The sequence below is a fragment of the Chelonoidis abingdonii genome, chromosome 25 (genome assembly GCF_003597395.2).
Source record: "Chelonoidis abingdonii isolate Lonesome George chromosome 25, CheloAbing_2.0, whole genome shotgun sequence".
NCBI classification, from domain to species: domain Eukaryota; kingdom Metazoa; phylum Chordata; order Testudines; family Testudinidae; genus Chelonoidis; species Chelonoidis abingdonii.
The window spans coordinates 18,328,272-18,346,105 of NC_133793.1; the positions used below are offsets into that span (position 1 = coordinate 18,328,272).

Sequence of the window (17,834 nt, forward strand, 5' to 3'; positions counted from 1 at the left end):
TCCTTTTCAGCCCTACATTTCTATGGTTCTGTGATTCTATAATCTACCTACAAAAGACAGAGTTCACTTTTCTCTATCAGGTGGGCTGGCACCAGCCGTGGAATCAGCAGAGATATGGGCATGTTCTTCAAAGGGGAGGATTATTTTTCCAGCAATTTAAGAAAGGATTTTCAAAGAGCCAGGCACCCGATTTCCCTTGGATTTCAGTCTCTCCCAGCCCAGCATTTCTGTGATTCTATGATCTCTGGTGAATATCGAAGATCATAAGACAATGAACTCACAGCTTCATACCAGGGTATCATTGCCCAGTATAGACACCTGCACTTCATCACTTAAGGCCTAGATATGAAAGATGTTTAGGTGCCTAGTAGGTTTTTCTAAAGGATATAGGTGTCCAAAACTTATTGACCCAGGTGTGTTGACCTGCAGTGCAGCAAAACCTAACTTTTAGGGCACCTAGAAAATCACTGGGACAACAATAGGGTCACACACAGCCTGAGTCAGGCCACCGGGCTCCCTATAAAATAGATATAGAGATACAGACACTTTAGAATGGGACTCACAAAATCCAGCATGCTAAGAGGGGAGATGCCTGAGCTAGCCAATGGGAGATGCCAAGGAGAGGAATGTGTGCTAGCTCAGAGATGCTTAAGTCCAGTCAGGGAGGCCCCTGTGTCTGCTAGCGATCCATGAACCACGGGAAAATAGGCTCATGCTCCGTCTGGGGCCTGATCTGGTAGTACCCAATACTTGATGACATCAAATGGATACTCCCCTCCAATCAAACATACCTCGCCCTCCCAAATCCCCACCCACCAAAAACATCTGGAACAAAGAAACAAATCAACCAACCAACCAAATACAGTACATCCTCGCTATAACCAACCCAAGGGGATCTAAGCCATTTGTTAAAGCCACGGGTCCATTATAGCAAAAGAGCCCTGCCTCCGGGGACAGCAGCTGACACCTTGAGCCCCATAGCCAGGCGAAGGCTGACAGCTCTTCCAGCCCTGGGTCGCTAGTGGGGGCAGAGAGCTCCTCTGGCCTTGGGGCTGCAGCAGGGGCCGAATGTTTACTTTCCACCATGAGAAAAGGAGAAGAGCCAGAGACCCCATGTGTGACTTTGATATGGTAACTGTTTTTATGTGGAAAGTGCTCTGATACCATGGTGATGGGTGGCAGTACAAAAGCCTCATACTGATCAATTGATCAATAGATGGAGGGGTATCTATGGGGATGGATGAATAGCTAAACACGATAAGTTCATAGAGGATAGATCCATCAATTGCTAGTAACCAAGAGTATCGGGGATGCAACCCTGTGCTCTGGGTGTTATAATTCTTGACGTCTGATTGGGGTCCATTTATTCTTTTATGTAGATACTGTCCGGTTTGGCCAATGTACATGGCAGGGGGGCATTGCTGGTACATGATGGCATATATCACATTGGTAGATGTTGTAACTATTCCAACTGTTACAGCTACTCCAAGTTGTAACTCTTATCCCCCTTATAGGGATGACAACTGAGGAGTGGAGCGGTGAAGGGACTGAACAGAGTCAGAGGAATAGTTGGGATCAGATCTCAGGATACCTTGGACCATAGCTTTTTAATAATTAATTAATTAATTAATTAATTGTCTGATAGTTGAACCTGATATGAGAATCCCGTTATATTAGGTAAGACACAGTCTCCGCCCCAGGGACAGGCAAAGAGTGGGAAGGAAAAGACAGCCCCAGGGAAGGACTTTCCCAAGGTAACATAGCAGGTCAGCAGCAGGGTCACGAATTGATGAAAGACATCTGGAGTACAGTCCTGTGTGCCCGCAGTGTTTGCCTCACAATCTTGCTTCCAGACCCTGCTAAATCATTGTAATTGTGATTATTTTAGTTTCTGGAAACTCTTCAGGGAAGTAAAGGGCAAGAGAAATTATTTGTTGCCACTGGGCTGTTGAGGGCTCCAGGCAGTGAGTCGCACAAGCCCTTAGAAAACAGACATGGATAAATCACCTTCCTGCAGCACCAGCCTTTTTGACACACAGCTAATCTGCAGAGAGCGCAGATGTCAATGTATTTCCAGCAGCTCAGCCTCAGTGGGAGGGGGGAACAGCCTCTCATAGTACAGTGATAAGGGCATTAGATAGAGAGATTGATGGCTAGAGCAGGGTGTATGGGGCTACAGAGAGAGGGGGAAACCAATTGCAGTGTGTAGCTGGAGGAGAAAAGACATCTCAGTCTAGGAGGATTCCACACTGACCGGCACCATAAGTTTGCTCTTGCAATTAAATATATTTGGGAGTTACACAGTGGCACTTTAAGGATGAAATTGTAAGTGACAACAGATTTTTTTTTCACATTTTCACTCAGCTCAATTTTGGCATGGGAAACCGAGGCAGTCCAAAGAATTTATCTTAGGAAAGAGAGGGCAGAATATCTGTGCCTCAGTTTCCTTCTATTGGGAGTGGGGAAATTGATGAAATGACACACATTTTTTTGAATGGATTGAGGAGTTTACATTAAAGTAGTCCAAAAATTGTGACAAACACTATCAGCTCGTTGATACTTTTCTCTCTGTATATATTAGTTTGTTGTTATTGCTGGCTGGCTGTCTATTTGTACTATTCTCTCTCAATTAGTTTGCTTTTACTTCTCTATCTATGTTAGTTTTTGTTAGTTCTGTGTTTCTCTCACACTCTCTGTATCTGTTCTTTTCTTCATTGTGTCTCTCTATTAGTTTGTTGATCTATCTATCTACCTATCTATCTATCTATCATCAGTTTTGTCTAGTTCTCAGTTTATTATTCCTTCTGTCTATTAAAAGACTGCAAGGGCAGTTGAGTCAAGTGGATTAGAGTAGTGGTGACTAGGAGCCAGGTCTCTTGGGTTCTATCCGCAGCCCTGGAAAGGGATTGGGGTCTAGCAGGTAAGAGAAGCAGGGACTGAAAGCCAGGCTTCCTGAGTTTTATGTGTGGTTCTGGGTTGAAAAGACTGTGGGACAAGCACTCCTCATAGCTTGAAGATGAGCAGTTAGAGCACCCTGCTGGCTTGTGAGAAACTCAGGTTCAATCCCTCCCTCTGACTGATGAGGAGAAGGGGTTTGAATTCTCCCTGTACAGGAGGGTACCTGAGCGAGTAGGCAACCTATGGCATGCATGCCGAAGGTGACACACAAACTGATTTTCAGTGGCACTCACAGTGCCTGAGCCCTGGCCACCAGTCCAGGGGGCTCTACATTTTAATTTAATTTTAAACGAAGCTTGTTAATAAATTTAAAAACCTTATTTACTTTACATACAGCAATAGTTTAGTTATATATTATAAACTTATAGAAAGAGACCTTCTAAAAACCTTAAAATGTATTACTGGCACATATCAGAGGGGTAGCCGTGTTAGTCTGGATCTGTAAAAGCAGCAAAGAGTCTTGTGGCACCATATAGACTAATAGACATTTTGGAGCATGAGCAATGTGGACCAACCTGGAAATTTAAAGGGCAGGTCTATATATGCAGAGCACGCCTAGAGCATAACGAAGGCGTGTAGTCATCAATTAGGGAGGCACATACGAAGATGCTCCAGAACTCAAAGCCAGCCAGCAGCGTCTGCTTTGCTGGACGAAACACGGCTGGATCTAAGGCTACCTGCGCTCGCGACTGGCGAAGTCCTAGCACCTATAGTGACTGGAGCTGGGGAAAGCGTGCCGGAGGCACGAGGCATCCGCCGGCATCGTGTGATCCCTGCAACGTCGACTCTGGCAGGCAAGAGGTACTCGGTCGGTGTTGATAGCTCCCGGCACGTACCGTGGTTCGAGCTCCAGGTTCCCACTTACGCGCGGAAACTTTGCAACGGCGAGGGGACTATCGTGTGAAGATATGACTAGAAGCGTGGAGCGTGCTCAGGCCCAGGGCACATCCGTGGCGGGCGCTAACTCACATCTGTTGTGGATAAGCTAGGCTATATGCTCCGGCCACCATCTCTGGAGAACGGACAGGCACCGTCCGCGGATTTGGCAACCGGCGGAACCATCCGCTCACGTCACGGGCTGGCGTCAGTCACTCTGACGCCGCTCGCAGTCCGGCACAGGATCAACTCTTCGTTGGCGCCGTCGTACTCATGGGCAAGTACTTTGTGCGTGGTCTCAAGAATCCGATTAACTTGGACAGAGCTCGACGCGTCGCTCTAGAGCTGGATGTGTAGGACCAAATTTGGTACACGATTTCTCCACAAGCGAAGTCCATCGTTACGTCTGGCGCAAACGCTGACAGCAGTCCTTTCCTTGTCGAAGTCTGGTCTGCAATCGTTTTTTTTGCGTTGGATCGTGCTGGGTGTGAGTCCTGCTCCGATCTCAGCAACTGTGGATGTGGACTCCGGCAGTTCTCCACTTTACTGCTATATGTGTGTCTGCACGGGCAGTCGCTCGCACAGTCAGTAAGAGCTGTTCAGAAAATGTCCGCTCCAGGCTTGGAGTGAGACACCCATTCAGGTTCTCGGGCAAAAAAGCACAGGGGTTTTTTGTATATGGGATATTTTCCCAGGGTTGGAAATGCGCCGCACTGGTCTCTTCTGGAAATATCGCGCTTAGGATGATTTGCTGTATCATTAAATCAAATTGCATAGAGTCCAAGCGATCCTGCTCGACTGGCTCTAAATTCACGTCAAGTTTTGGGATGTACATAGCAGAGGGGCATTGCTGGCATATGATGGCGTATATTACATTGGTGGACGTGCAGGTGAATGAACCGGTGATGGTGTGGCTGATCTGGTTAGGTCCTGTGATGGTGTCGCTGGTGTAGATATGTGGACAGAGTTGGCATCGAGGTTTGTTGCATGGATTGGTTCCTGAGTTAGAGTTACTATAGTGCGGTATGCAGTTACTGGTGAGAATATGCTTCAGGTTGGCAGGTTGTCTGTGGGCGAGGACTGGCCTGACACCCAAGGCCTGTGAAAGTGTGGGATCATTGTCCAGGATGGGTTGTAGATCCCTGATGATGAGTTGGAGGGGTTTTAACTGGGGACTGTATGTAATGGCCAGTGGAGCCCTGTTGGTTTCTTTCTTGGGTTTGTCTTGCAGTAGGAGGCTTCTGGGTACACATCTTGCTCTGTTGATCTTTTCCCTTATTTCCTTCTGCGGGTATTATAGTTTTGAGAATGTTTGAAGGAGATTTTGTAGGTGTTGGTCTCTGTCTGAGGGGTTAGAGCAGATGCGGTTGTACCTCAGTGCTTGGCTGTATACAATGGATCATGTAGTGTGCCCGGGATGGAAGCTGGAGGCATGAAGATAGGCATAGTGGTTAGTAGGTTTTCGGTATAGGATGGTGTTAATGTGACCACCACTTATTTGCACTGTGGTGTCTAGGAAGTGGCACTCCTGTGTAGATTGGTCCAGGCTGAGGTTGATGGTGGGGTGAAAGCCGTTGAAATCATGGTGGAATTTTTCCAGAGTCTCCTTCCCATGGGTCCAGATGATGGAGATATTGTTAATGTAGCGTAGGTAGAGAAGGGGCGTCAGTGGACGAGAGCTGAGGAAGCGTTTTTCCAGGTCAGCCATAAAAATGTTGGCATATTGTGGGACCATGTGGGTGCCCATAGCGGTGCCACTGATCTGGAGATATATATTGTCATCAAATTTGAAATAGTAGTGTGTGAGGATAAAGGCACAGAGCTCAGTAACCAGCTGTGCTGTGGCATCACTGGCACACAAAACCTTAAATTAGAGTGAATAAATGAAGACTCAGCACAGCACTTCTGAAAGGCTGCCGACCCCTGCGCTAGGCTATGGCCTGTTCTGAAATGAGACTGTCTCAGTCTCTCCTGTTGAAGCTGCTCCACTTTTTATGAATAATTAGTCACTGGAGCAGGGATATGAACTCTTCCAGACATCAGGTGAGTGTCCCAAGTACCACACTGGAGAATCAGTCTCACTTGCGTTCCTTAGCCCAATGACTCTCCATTGTCACTCGCAGCAGTCATTCCTGATGGCAATGGAGAGTCACTGCGACAGAGGATGAGATACAGTCTGATGCAGTCATTAGAGGAGGGGACTGGGAGTCATTACATGTCACTTTTGTTCCCAGCTCTTGGAGGGAGTTGAGTCCAGTGGGTAGAGCCAGAATTCCTGGCCTGTATTTTTAGCTCTGGGAAGGGTTATGGATTTACTGGGTTAGTACAGGGGGAAAACTGGGAGTCAGGACTCTTGGGTTCCAAGCTCTGGGAGGGAGTTTAGTTGAGCGGTTAGGGAAGCAGGAGGGAACCGGAAAGTCTGTCTCTCACAGTGAGCGTGGAAATCTGGCTAGAACGGGGGATAGAGCATCAGAGCTCCTGGGCTGTATTCCTAACTCAAGATTACCGTGTAATAATGACTGGATTGGGTCACCTCCATGTGAGATGCTGCTCCAGTTTAGAGCTGTATAAAGTGGGAGAAATACCATGGCATGCAGTGAAATTACCCACATTTGGAGCAGTACCCCTGACAGCAGAATATGGTCAGCCAGACCCCCAATTCCCCTCAGTAAACTGAGGGTAGTAACATTTATACACTGTTATCCAGAGTTCGCCCACCTCTGGGTGACAGAGGTATACAAATACCTTGAAAGCAATTATTCCTAATTCTCCTCTCCATAACCCTGGTGTAAATCAGGAGTAATACACTGGAGTCAATGGGGCTGTTTTCCCCATCCTGAGAAAGAAAATGTCCAACTGAACCACCATGACTGAGTTCCTTCTCCTGGGATTCTCTGAAGTTCGGGAGCTGAAGATTTTGCACTTTGTGATGTTTCTAGTGATTTACCTGACAGCCTTGGTGGGGAATCTTCTCATCTTCATGGCTATAGTCTTCAGCCACAACCTTCACACTTCCATGTACTTCTTCCTGATGAATCTGTCTGTCCTAGACCTTGGCTCCATCTCTGTGAATGTCCCCAAATCCATGGACAATTCCCTCATTAACACCAAGTCCATTTCCTATGCTGGATGTGTTACTCGTGTCTTTTTCCTCATCTTCTTGCTGGGAGCAGATTATTCCCTTCTTACCGTCATGGCATATGACCGATATGTTGCCATCTGCCAACCACTGCACTATGAGACAATGACGAACAGCAGAGCTTGTGTCCAAAAGGCAGCTGGTGCCTGGATCAGTGGGATTCTGTACTCTGTACTACACACCAGAACACGTTTGCATTGACCTTTTGTGGAGGCAACATGGTGGGTCAGTTCTTCTGTGAGATCCCCCAGCTACTCAAGCTCGCCTGCTCTGACTCATATCTCAGTGAAGTTGGGGTTATTGCCTTTAGTATATGTTTAGTCTTAGGCTGCTTTATTTTTATCATTGTGTCGTATGTTCAGATCTTCAAATCAGTGTTGAGAATCCCCTCTGAGCAGGGCCGGCATAAAGCCCTATCCACCTGCCTCCCTCACCTCACTGTGGTCTCCTTGTTTGTTTGCACTGGCATCTTTGCCTACCTGAAACCCACCTCCAGCTCCCCATCTGCTCTGGATCTTGTGATGGCTGTTCTCTATTCTGTATTGCCACCAATCATGAATCCAATTATCTACAGCATAAGGAACAAGGAGATCAAAGCTGCCCTGAGGAGACTGACTGGGTGTAGGTAATTTACCAAGAATTCATTTTCTGTCTTTATCTAATAAAAATTTGCTTATGTAGTATTTGTTCATTTATGTAGTTTATTTCCATGACCAAACAGCTTGCACACAACCAGGCCTCATTCTGATCTCAGTTGCACCAATGCAAATCCAGATTAACTCTGCTGAGGTCACTGCTGCTGGGGTGATTTTTACCAGCAGAAAACCTGGCCCAGTTGTTGAGTTAAATGGGTGTAAATTGTGTGCATAACAGCAATCAGATTTTCATTCCGTGTCAAAACATTACCTGTTACACTGGTTGGTCACTTGCACCCATTCCATGACGAGTAAAAACAATGATGGGAGTTGTCTTGTTTGTGTGTATAAATCAGCAGTGGCTTCGTTGGAATCAGAGGAGTCAGACTGGTGTAAGACTGGGGTAGGTGAGAGAAGACATTTGGGGTAGATCCTCAACACATCCATGTAATTCCATTGACTTTGGTGGCCCTAAAGCAATTTGCAGCATCTGTGGATCTGAGCTACTGCTTCCAATGGAGCTGTATATCCATTACCACCAGCTGGGGAATGGGCCCACTGTCTTATAAACCACCATTTGTGGCCTAACCATTAAAGGGAGCCACAGAGCCAGACTTTGTCAGCCTGGCTTACGTGTACATTTGGTCGTGTGAGTGATGGAGAGACTGGCTAGAAATTACAGGGAGGTTTCTATCCACCAGTGGGGCGAAGTTCTGGAGCAGCCTCCAAATAGAAGTTGTAGGGTGCAAGTGACTATATTCATTTTAAGAGAGAGCTGGACACATATCTGAGTGAGATTGTATGACAGAGCTGCTTGTAATGGGGGAGGGCAGGGCTCAGCAACCCTCAGTGTCACTTGCAGCGTATGTCTTATCAGGAAGGAATTCTTTCCTCCCCATCCAGTGTATTCTGGGAGTTGTTTTTTTTTTAAACTCTGAAGCATCGGGGCGCCCCTAGCTGGAGATGGAACATTTGGTGGGATGAGCCAGGGCTCTGAGGTAGCACTGAGCCATTATCTCTCTCTTGGGTGTTTGGCTGGCTGGTTCTTGCCAACATGATCAGAGTTTAACTGATAATCATGTAGTGGTCAGGAAGGAATTTTTCCCCCAGTCAGATTAGCAGGAACCTTTGGGGGAGTTGGCTTTCTTCTCCAGCATGTGATGCGGATAACCTGCCATGATTTTCTGGGTGTATCTCAATCATTTTCCTGCCATTGACAGATACTGCTATGTTTTTACCTGAGTTAAACAATCTGCCAATGGCCTAAAAAATGTTGCCCAACTCTGCCCTCAACTAGGTTGGCCACTGATGCATTCCCAGAATATCGGATATTCTGATACCTCTGGGAAAGCTGTGTCCCCATCCACCAGTGTGACCTTGCATGCCTCCCTAGTCCGTGATACTGGACAAAACCACATCTGGTTTTCTCTCAGTACCAGACAGGGGACAAGCCAGACAAAGAGGGGACTTGCGAGGGCCTGTTGTAGATGAAGTTGGAGGTGCTGTAGCCAATAGTAACCACACTGAAATGAGACGCACAGGTGGAGAAAGCTTTCTCCCTGCCCTTGGTAGGTGGGATATGGATGATGGTGCAGATAATATACATGTAGGAGATGACCATCAGCAGCAGAGAGCCTAGCAACACAGACAGCGAGATGGTGAAGTCGATGAATTCCACCAGCCGGATGACAGCACAGGCGAGGTATAACAAGGAGTCATGGTAACAGAAGAAATGGTTGATGATGTTGGGGCCACAGTAGGGCAATTCAAGTTTGATCATGGTAGGGACCAAGATGGAGAAGAATCCCCACACCCATGATCCCATCACCAACCAGACGCAGACCTTTCTATTCATGGTGGTGCTATAGTTCAGTGGGTAACATATGACCACATATTGATAGTAGGATATCATGGCCAACAAGACATTCTCTGAAATGCTGAGCAGGAAATAGAAGTAAGACTGAGCCAGGCAGCCATAAAAGGAGATGGTATTCCTCTGATAGGAAGTTCTCCAGCCTAGGTTTCTTGGCCAGAACATTCTATAGGGCTGCGAGTCAGAAACAGCTTTCAACCAGCTCCTCCATTCACAGTGCAATCTGTTTGGCGTAACTCCAACCACTGCAAAGGCTGATGCGTCTAACTGAGAACTAAACTCTGTGGTTGATAACGCTGTCACTTTATTTCTTCCGAGGGCAAATAGGTAGACTGAACTCTACTGAGCTTTGGAGTCCCCAGTGTGAGGATCTGAGCACCAGTTTGATCTTTAGCCGTGCACAATAAATCAGCACCCAAATGTACCAACGGTAAGAAAAGTTAGAAATACTTCACTGCGGTCATCTGATTTCCCTCTCTCTCATCCTGGTGTAAATCAGGAGTAACTCCACTGCAGTCAACTGGAGTCCACACCATGAATGTTCTTATTCTAGTCCCCGAGTGTCTCCTTCCCTCTGCCTCACACAGCTCAGACCCCCAAACAAAACCCCCAGCCCCTAATCCCCTTCCTCCCCTTTCACAACCCTCCACCTCACAAATGCTCCTGGGCGCCGTTCTCTGAGATTCCACCTCCCATGGCCCAGAGTCAATTCTCCACCCAGAGTTCCTGACTCAGCTTCCTCAGAGAGGTAACTGGTCCTAACCTTTTTCTGCCTATCTGTTACTATCTACTGCTTTAACAGTGGCTGTTAATCTCAAGAAATGCTTTGGTTCAAATAAAGGTTTGACCCAACCCAAGTGTGTTGGCCACAATGTGCTATAGAAAACCCAACAGTGCCCCCTGTACCTCATGTGGCGAAGATCTGTGAAGTTGGGTCTTCCACACTACAGAAGAAAGCCCTAATCATTGGATTACGGGATGGTCTGGTGTAGGGCTCTCTCTCAGTCTTTGATGTTGAAGCTGCTTCACTACGTATAAATAAGAAACAGAGACATGAACTTAGCTCTTCTATATTCTAGGTGAATGCTCAAAACACTAGGCTTTAGAGTCATCCTCATGATCTTGTCCCTGGCCCAATGATTATTCATTGACACTCATAGTGGCAATTCTTAGCCTATCTCACCTGCAGGGTCTGATCTAGTAGAAGTGCTCTGAAGTAGCCCAACTCCACACAGGGGACAGCAGGGGACCTTTAGCTCAATTGTTAGGGCGCTCACCTGGGATGTGAGATGCCCTGGTTCAGATTCCCTCTTCGGGTCTCTAACGTCCCAGGTGAGCGTTCTAACAAGTGGGCTAAAAGCTATAAAGCATTGCTTCTTCTCCCCCGGGCATGTCTTGCAAAAAATGACATCGGTATCTAACTCCAGGAGAGGGTTCACAGCTGAAAATCCCAAACAAAGCTAAGTAGTTACCTCCACCCAGATTTAGGGGCAGGCTTAAGATCCATCCCTCTCATCGGCATCTGGCTTTGTCTAACTTAAGCATCTCCCTGCCCAGCATGATGGCTTTTGTGGAACCCATTCTTAGGTGCCTGTCTCTTCCCATTCATTGTATAGGGAGCCTGGGTGCCTAAATCAGGACTTGTGGATTCCAATGGCTGTCTTGGTGTCTTAAAATTTGGTGTTGCCACACATTGCAATGCCTTAGTCTGTTTGTGGATCTGGGCCTTGGTCACCCAGTGAAAACCAGAAACAAGAGATTAGGGACATAGGATCCCTCATCCCCCATGTGTGTCGTTACCCCTGGGTTACAAGTTATGAGTCAAGTTGGTAGAATTGATTTCTTAAAAAAAAGTAATTTTGAGCAATATTATTGCTGTTTATTTTTAAGCTTCCCCCTAATTTTTATTGATTTAGGATTTCAGAGTTTTGCAAAATCAGGGGTTTTAAGCTCCTCCACATCACCACAATGTTTATCTTTTTAAATTTTCACAGTTGCAGGAAATTATGGTGGAGGGGATTATACAATGATTATTTAATGACAGTAGATACTGACTTTCAAAAAGTTAAAGCTTTACAAAATATTATAATACACACTGTCAACATCACATGTGAAAATATACAAAGTAAATATCCTTAAATCAAACTGTAATAAGTTCTCAGGTAGCATTTTTCTTACTTTGTCTATCTGTCAGTTTTGATTATCGATGGCAATATTTTTTCTTCAGTTTGTGGGTGTTTGGTGAAATCGACATTTATTAATATTCACCAATAAAAATTGAATCCCTCCTAGCCTAGTTATGAGGGAAATCCTCCTTCCTCCCTCCACTGTTTTGTGTGGATTTCGGTATGCTCAGAACCCACCTACCAGATCAAGTTCCACAGGAGAAAGAAGTGCAGCAATGCCTATGTTCACCTGGTTTGAGGATCCGGCTGGGACTCAGACTTGAGAGGCAACCAGGCATCTCAAGTGAGGCAGCAGTGTGCATGCCTAGAAGCAGAAACATAAGCAGTTAGGGGACTTTTGCAGCAAAACTTTAGGCATTGAGTGAATTAAGGTTACTTACAGGGTTAGACAACAGCTAAGTGGGGGCTTTGAGGATCTCAGTGCTGCCTAAATTTTAAAGGTAGGTGTCTAAAGTACTAGTGTTGTGTTAATTAAGATGGAATATGTGGGCCCCAAAAGTCAAAGGTGTTACCATAACCCTGTCACTGTCCAACATCAAACAATGTTAAACAATGGTCAGGGTTTGACACACACAGGCCTCAGCCTGTTAATCCCATGGCAAACACACCATTAAAATCCCTTTAACCTGTTATTAAAAATAAAGAAAAGAAGAAAGCACAGTTAAAGCATTTGAAAGGTAATGTATTAAATAAGGTTTTCATGTTATCAATGTCCCTCGCTCCCTGTCCCTTTAGCTGAAGAGAGTTTTAGAAGGAAAAAAGAAAAAAAACAACCACTCTCATCTGTCAGTCTCTTAGATGGCATCAAAGATGGTAATAACTGTCCTTTGGAGGGAAAGTGAAGAAATTAGTTGAGATGGGCTGGAGCTGTTATTGTTAGAGTCCCTCCAATCCCATTTCATTTGAGGCAGTGGTTGGGAATTAACCTGTTTATAACATTTATTAGTGAACTTTCCATAGTTAATTCCCAAGCAAGCAAAAATGATTGGCCCAATTGTCACAGCAGTAGTTAGGCATCTAAATGCTTTTCTGGATCTGGGTCTTAGTGCGAAAGGATCTGCCCGGAGCAAATGGAATATATATAATTAGAAATGAGCATCTCCTGTTTCCCAGTCCAGTGCATAACCCACTGGACTATGCTGCGTACCAAAGAAGTGTAAGGATCACAATAATTATATGGTAGGAGGCACATGAAATGAATTAAGTTGCACATTAAAGGTCTCTGCCATCACAAGTGAGTCTATGACATATGGGCAAAGGCTAAAACATTCTGAAAGGTACTAGTAGTTAGGTTCACAGATGGTAACCTAGTTAAAATTTCTTGGAAAGTGTCATGATTTTTTATCTTTCCATGTACATCTCAAAAAGTGGCTCTGGGATTCTCCAGTGAGTGGATCCCCTGGGGTACCTGTGATCATTAAAACTAATCAGCCTCACCCAGTTGAGGCAGACCTACTTCACAGAGAATGGCAAGTAGATTGTGAGACCAGAAGAACTAGAGTCAACATATGAAAGTACAATTCGCTTAGATGTGACAATACCCGCTGGACAAGTCAAAAGAATCTGATGTTGCAGGTGCTGTTTGAGGGCTTCTCACAGCTTGACATGAAGGGAAAAATCAGAATGATTACTGCTTTTCAGTCTTTGAAGAAGTTCAGAATAAACGACTTTAGTATTTAATCCAAAAGAGCAGAGACTAGAATTTAAAAAATTACCCTACAAGAATTTGTTTTACAGTAGTTGGTGATGACTGAGGCACAGGGCTCAATCTGTGTGTAGCTGGCTTGGCCTTATGGTTTCTTCCTAACATCACAGACCTAGACTAACCTGAGTAGCTGTTTTGCCCCCCTTTTTGTTTATTTATTTCCTTTTCTTGTTTTTTCCCCCCTCTTCTCTTTCCTTTTTTAAATATCTTTTATCTCTGTTTTGATAATTTTTTTCTTATATTTTCATTTTCCCTTTCTTCTTTCTCTTTTCTTGTCTTTCACTCATATTTTTTTCTTCTTTTTTGTTTCTTTCTTTCCTTCCTTTTTTTTTTGTTTCCTACATTTTTCTCCTTTCCTTTTTATTCTCTTTCTTCATTTCTCTCCATTCATTTTCACCCTCTCCTTTCCTTTATTGCTTTTCTCTGTTCCTTTATTTTAATTTTACTTCTCCTTTCTTTTAGACTCAGAGACTTAAGGTCAGAAGGGTCCATTATGGTCATCTACTCTGACCTCCTGCACAACGCAAGGCACAGAATCTCACCCATTCACTCCTATTACTTTTTTTTTCTTTATTTATTTTTAAGTCTAGTCCAAATATTTCTATCAAAACTGTTTTTTGACAAAAAATTAATGGGTTTTCAATTGAATTAGAACCTTTGTGGTACGTGTCTGCTTTCTGTGGACAATTTTTGACTTTTCATTAAGAAAATAAAAACCAGAAATTTTGAAGAGTTTTCAGCTGAAAACTTTTCTTTTTTCTTCCACTCTCTCCCCCACACCCCAAAAAAGTAAAAAAAATTGCCCAGGGAAACAATTTCACCCAGCTCTGCTCTTCTTTATTTTGGGGGCTTTTCTCTCCTCCACTTTTCTTTCCTCTTCTGTATGCCATTTGTTTCCTCTTCTCATTGTCTTCCCTTCCCTGCTCACATTGATTTGTTGTTCTTCCCATCCCACCCATTGCCCACAAGGTAAATTTTTATTTGATGTATTGTTCTTTTGTTTTCTTTACTTTTCTTCTTTCATCCTTGCTTTCCTCCTCTGCAGTTTATCACTTTTCCCCTCCTTATCTCTCTTCCTTTTCCTTTTATGTTCTTTTCTGATCTTTTCCTTCTTCTTCTCTACTCTTCTGTTTTTCTACTTTTCTTTTCTCCTGTTCATCTGACATATTATTCCCTATTCCCTCTGTCCTCCCTCTACCCCTCATGGATAGATCCAATGTAGCCATGCAGAACCGTACCACCATGACCAAATTCATCCTCATTGGCTTCCTCTACCCCTGCCATCTGGAATGCCTCATTGCTGTTGGCTTCCTGGCCTCTAACTTGCTGATCTTGTCTGCCAATATCATGATCATCGCCATCATCCTCTTAGACTGTCAGCTCCACAGCCCCATGCACTTCTTCCTCTGGAACCTCTCCTCTTTGGAGATCCTTATTACATATTCTGTCCTACCCAAGGTGACTGCCAGCTTTCTGACGGGTGACAGGTCCATCTCCTACCCAGCTTGTATCACTCAGTGCTACTTCTACTTCCTTCTGGGCTGCAGTGAGTTTGTTGTGCTGATTGTTATGTCCTATGACTGCTATGTGGCCATCTGCCACCCACTGTGCTACGCCATGGTCATGAATGCTCAGCTCTGCTTCCAGCTTGTGATGGGGTCGTGGCAACAGGGTTGCTGGCCACCATAATCCCCACCATCCTGGTCATCCCCCTGCCCTTCTGCAATGCCAACCAGATTGACCATTTCTTCTGCGACTGCTTGGCCTTGGTCAAGCTGTCCTGTCTGAACACGAGCTTTGTGGAGCTACTGAGTTTCATGACCTCCTCCACCATCCTGCTGGGCTCCTTGATCCTGACGGTGGTGTCCTACACTTATATTGTTGCCACTATCTTCAGGATAACATCCCACTCAGGATGCAACAAGGCTTTCTCCACCTGCTCCTCCCACTTCATCATCATCACCATGGGCTATAGCAGCTGCATCTTCATGTATGTCCGGCCTTCGGGCAGAGACATCTCGCTCAAAAGCTGGTGGCCTCTCAACACAGTGTGACCCCTCTCATGAGCCCCTTCATCTTCAGCATGAGGAACCAGCAGATGAAAGGTCCCTGAGGCAGCTTGAGAAGCCATGAACTTCTCAAGGAAGCATATTAACTTCTGAATGGGTTTTGAGAGGGAAAAGAAGGGAAGTTAAACAAGAGTATAGTTTAGTAGTCCTCCTAAGAAGTGGTAGTTCCTGTTCAAATCCCTTTTCTCCTAAGGCAGAGGGGGAAATTGAACTGGATTTTCACCTCTAGTTGAGTACCCAAATGGCTGAGCTAAGAGTGATGAATGAGGCACTTCTCTCACTCCCAGGCCTCTTGCGAAAAACACCTTTGGTGCTTAACCAAGAAGTTTCACAGAGTCAGATAGGCACCTCCCTGAATTTCCCATTGGCTAGCCTAGATGAGACCCTGAGCATGCTGGCTTTTTGTGAATCCCATTTTAGGTGCCTACCTTCCCCTTTCATTGTATGGGTGTAGTAAGAGGAGGCCTAAGATATAAACCTTGGTATCAGGGGCTGGTATGAGGCCTAAGGCTGACACTAAAGTAGTGGTCAAGACTTTGCTAACAAAAGCTGTTAAAGTTAAGCTGTGAGCCAGAGGCAGGCCTGCTCACAGAGCTGGCAAGGAAAGGGCTGATGCTGCAAGAAGATACGTACCTAAAAGTACCGAACACTAAGATCAGAACATTCACATACTTGCACATTCACACAGATAACAAGGAACAGGCGACTCATCCAATGACAGGGCAAAGGGTAAAATGATGGATAGAGTTGTTTTGTTCAACCACATGAAGAAGGTGAGAGTGGCACCTTGCTACGTAGAGGGGTTGTACCTTGCTATGTAGAGGGTTGCCCCTCAATACGCAGGAGTGTGTGTAACTTGTTGTACCTGTGGATAAGAAGTATCCTGGGCAGTGTCTTTTGTCCGGCGAGGGCGTGAAAAGTCCCGCCACTGACTGAGCCGAGTCCATTGACCATGGGCACATACTCATAGTATGCCCTGTAGAGTAACAATCTGGAGGGAACTACTACTGTATCCAATACGGCAATAAACCTGGCTGACGTGCCTTTGTACCTTACTAGATTCTGTGGTTATTGGGGGTTCTCTTGGGGTCTGCTGTGTCAGCTAGCTGCGCAGAGCTGGGGCAGCACACAGAGGGAACACACGCACGCAGCCGAGCGATACCAACAAGGAGAGAGCAGAGCACCACACTGGTAGCATCTGACAACAACTCAGTGGATAAACTGAGGCTTTGTGAATCCCTGTGAATTTCTAGGTACCTAAAAGTCAGCTGCTTCAATGATCAGCACTGGAACATCTATGTCCCTTTGTGAATCTAGCCCATGTTGTCTTGTTCTATTACTGGGGTTCCTAGTTGATCCTGAAATATGAATAATAAATACTAAAGACTATGAAATAAATGACAGTTATGTAGGAGTGATTATGGAGTACACATATTGTGCCAGTGCGATGGTGTAATCATGGTAAAATGGACTGCATCGCTCTTCAATGCCATTCTTTCCTTTCTCACTATGGTGTTCACAATAGTCCCCTTAATCATCACCTCCTATGCAAGCACAATACTCCCCTTAATCATCACCTCCTATGCAAGCATCATCTGCACTATTCTGAAGATGCACTCAGGAGAGGGGAGACACAAAGCTTTCTCCGCTTGCTCCTCACACCTAATCACAGTCATCTTATTCTACTGCAGTGGCTTTATCACCTACATGAGGCCCAGTTCCAATGTCTCTGTGGACACCGATCGAGCCCTCGCCCTGTTGTACACTTTCATTATTCCAACATTCAACCCAATCATATACAGTCTGAGGAACAAAGAAGTCAAGGAGTCTCTGAGGAAAGTCTTGACTAGGAGTAATATTTCTTTGTTCTCATAAATACAGTTGTTTTTTTCTGATCATTGAGCCCCATTGAAGTGTCTCAACTTGGGAGGTGTCACAAAGTCGGAAAATGTCTGTATTATTGCTTAACAATGTGATGTATAATTTGGTTTCCCTTTTTAGTTCTATACTGGCAGCTGACTCAGGGGGAGGGGTAGCTCAGTGGTCTGAGCATGAGCTTGCCAAACCCTCAGTTGTGAGTTCAGTCCATGAGGGGGGGCATTCAGGGATCTGGGGCAAAAATCTGTCTGGGGATTGGTCCTGCTTTGAACAGGGGGATGGACTAGATGACATTCTGAGGTCTCTTCTGATTCTATGACTGTGTAATGTTAAAGGAAAGGAGGTTGTAAAGTGTGCTGTTAACAAACCCATGAAGGGTAATTCAGCCTCTGAGGTACCCACTTCAGAGGGTTAAGACAACAATGGGCTGGGTCCTCAACTGGGGGAAGAACCAGTCTGGCTGGCACCATCCATGTTAGGATGTTTTACTCTTCCTAAGGCTAGAGCTGAGATCA

General features: G+C 45.2%; 2 pseudogenes; both read left to right on the top strand.

The window, feature by feature from the left end:
- Positions 1-6,608: 6,608 nt before the first annotated feature.
- LOC116836585 (olfactory receptor 14A16-like) lies at positions 6,609-7,616 on the top strand (annotated as a pseudogene).
- Positions 7,617-14,584: 6,968 nt separating this feature from the next.
- On the top strand, positions 14,585-15,534 carry LOC116836604 (olfactory receptor 6C76-like; annotated as a pseudogene).
- Positions 15,535-17,834: the final 2,300 nt, after the last annotated feature.